This window comes from Schistocerca gregaria, chromosome 3 (genome assembly GCF_023897955.1).
Source record: "Schistocerca gregaria isolate iqSchGreg1 chromosome 3, iqSchGreg1.2, whole genome shotgun sequence".
NCBI classification, from domain to species: Eukaryota; Metazoa; Arthropoda; class Insecta; order Orthoptera; family Acrididae; genus Schistocerca; species Schistocerca gregaria.
This window is the reverse complement of record NC_064922.1, coordinates 18,880,850-18,884,051: the sequence shown is the minus strand read 5'-3', so window position 1 is coordinate 18,884,051 and position 3,202 is coordinate 18,880,850. Positions and strand designations below refer to the sequence as shown.

Below are 3,202 nucleotides of genomic sequence, written 5' to 3'. Positions count from 1 at the left end.
GTTCGCACCTATATCACCTGTGCTTCCTTGTCAGAGACAGACTATCGCAAAACATACAACTCACTCCATGAATTGATTGCTACGGCATCTGTTATCAGCAGTCACAACCAGCAACACCAGTAGCAGCCGACTGCACGCAAAGAATGGGAACGTGCAGTGGGATTTACGTGAAATCGGCGCAATTGTGGATGCTAATCGTTCGCTTGTATCTGCCGGTTGGGAATTATTCCACTCGCATGGCAAGGTGCGCATGTAGGTGTGTTAAAAATTCTGGAGGCGCTGGGTATCGATCCCAGTACCTGTCGCACGCTAAGCGAGCGCTTTACCATCTGAGCTACGCCCACCCCCCCGATAACTAGTAGTGCTACATACAGTCATATCAACGTCACAGACCCTTGCACTCCCATTATTCCGCAGACAAACACTACTCTCTATGTATCAGTGAATTTGTCTTTCAGGTTTCGTGCATTCTGTATCGAATCGTAGTTGGCCACAATGAAAGTGGCACGCATAACGTCGAAAATAGAGTTCAGACACCGCTCTGAGTAAGACGAACGTGTTGTCCACCTCCAGACTTCAATGACGTTAAGCCGTGATACCTAAGACAGATCTGCACTCGATGACACCACGATAACAGCCGGTCCCCACACTTACACCTTGCTCTCCTTATGACAGTATACATCATATCAGTCTGTGACGCTGGTTTTGCAACTTCTTGCGTGCGTTTATGTTCGCCGCGACCAACACTTACCATGCACTGACCACAAAACATGGAGAAGCCGGGGCTTGAACCCGAGACCGTTCACACGCTAAGCGAACGATCTGCCAACTGAACTACAGCTACACACACGACCAAGCCTGGCTATTTTCCATTCTTTGCGACTCTCATGTGCACGGACACGATGGTTGGTTGGTTTGTAGCGGCGAAGGTACCAGAATACAAAGGCGCGGACACGTTCATATACACAAGAGTTCCAAGTAGTTTCGATGCTCTGGTATTACGAATGCAAATTCCGTCTGTTTTGAACGTCTTAAATTGAAAGGGCGGTCACAAATTGGTCCATTTCACTCCTTGTCCACAATCACACAGCACCTGAGGTAACAAGCACATCTCGAGCCCCATTGTGCTCTCCATTGTTCATGCCAACTCAGTGCCTCGCTCTTTGCTACTGCGTAAAACTCTTGTCGTCCAACTGCAAAACACTGGGACACAATAAGTTTCCGCGTCCCCTTTGCACTGATCGTACTACGAAACGCTCCCCAAACTTGGCAATCACCCATGCAGATGACTTTTCCGACTTTACACGACGCTCACGCTAGTGACAGCCTTATTTATAGTTCGACGTCGCGCCAAAGCGAATGAGCACATTTCGCCTACGGCTTAGGCCGCTCTTCTAGTGTGGCTGCTCTGTGTCTGCAGGCAGCGAGGGGCTGCAAGCTTCCTGTGTTCGCACCTATATCACCTGTGCTTCCTTGTCAGAGACAGACTATCGCAAACCATACAACTCACTCCATGAATTGATTGCTACGGCATCTGTTATCAGCAGTCACAACCAGCAACACCAGTAGCAGCCGACTGCACGCAAAGAATGGGAACGTGCAGTGGGATTTACGTGAAATCGGCGCAATTGTGGATGCTAATCGTTCGCTTGTATATGCCTACACACCTCTGCCGGTTCGGAATTATTCCACTTGCATGGCAAGGTGCGCATGTAGATGTGTTAAAAATTCTGGAGGCACTGGGTATCGATCCCAGTACCTCTCGCACGCTAAGCGAGCGCTCTACCATCTGAGCTACGCCCACCCCCCCGGTAACTAGTAGTGCTACATACAGTCATATCAACGTCACAGACCCTTGCACTCCCATTATTCCGCAGACAAACACTACTCTCTATGTATTAGTGAGGGTGTCTTTCAGGTTTCGTGCATTCTGTATCGAATCGTAGTTGGCCACAATGAAAGTGGCACGCATAACGTCGAAAATAGAGTTCAGACACCGCTCTGAGTAAGACGAACGTGTTGTCCACCTCCAGACTTCAATGACGTTAAGCCGTGATACCTAAGACAGATCTGCACTCGATGACACCACGATAACAGCCGGTCCCCACACTTACACCTTGCTCTCCTTATGACAGTATACATCATATCAGTCTGTGACGCTGGTTTTGCAACTTCTTGCGTGCGTTTATGTTCGCCGCGACCAATACTTACCATGCACTGACCACAAAACATGGAGGAGCCGGGGCTTGAACCCGAGACCGTTCACACGCTAAGCGAACGATCTGCCAACTGAGCTACAGCTACACACACTACCAAGCCTGGCTATTCTCCATTCTTTGCGACTCTGATGTGCACGGACACGATGGTTGGTTGGTTTGTAGCGGCGAAGGTACCAGAATACAAAGGCGCGGACACGTTCATATACACAAGAGTTCCAAGTAGTTTCGATGCTCTGGTATTACGAATGCAAATTCCGTCTGTTTTGAACGTCTTAAATTGAAAGGGTGGTCACAAATTGGTCCATTTCACTCCTTGTCCACAATCACACAGCACCTGAGGTAACAAGCACATCTCGAGCCCCATTGTGCTCTCCATTGTTCATGCCAACTCAGTGCCTCGCTCTTTGCTACTGCGTAAAACTCTTGTCGTCCAACTGCAAAACACTGGGACACAATAAGTTTCCGCGTCCCCTTTGCACTGATCGTACTACGAAACGCTTACCAAACTTGGCAATCACCCATGCAGATGACTTTTCCGACTTTACACGACGCTCACGCAATGCTCACGCTAGTGACAGCCTTATTTATAGTTCGACGTCGCGCCAAAGCGAATTAGCACATTTCGCCTACGGCTTAGGCCGCTCTTCTAGTGTGGCTGCTCTGTGTCTGCAGGCAGCGAGGGGCTGCAAGCTTCCTGTGTTCGCACCTATATCACCTGTGCTTCCTTGTCAGAGACAGACTATCGCAAAACATACAACTCACTCCATGAATTGATTGCTACGGCATCTGTTATCAGCAGTCACAACCAGCAACACCAGTAGCAGCCGACTGCACGCAAAGAATGGGAACGTGCAGTGGGATTTACGTGAAATCGGCGCAATTGTGGATGCTAATCGTTCGCTTGTATATGCCTACACACCTCTGCCGGTTCGGAATTATTCCACTTGCATGGCAAGGTGCGCATGTAGATGTGTTAAAAATTC

The 3,202-nt window shown here is 49.0% G+C and overlaps 1 non-coding gene across 1 annotated transcript; it reads right to left on the bottom strand.

The window, feature by feature from the left end:
• Positions 1-1,731: 1,731 nt before the first annotated feature.
• On the bottom strand, positions 1,732-1,805 carry Trnaa-agc (transfer RNA alanine (anticodon AGC)). Its single transcript has one exon. It is a non-coding gene; the product is annotated as a tRNA-Ala (tRNA).
• Positions 1,806-3,202: the final 1,397 nt, after the last annotated feature.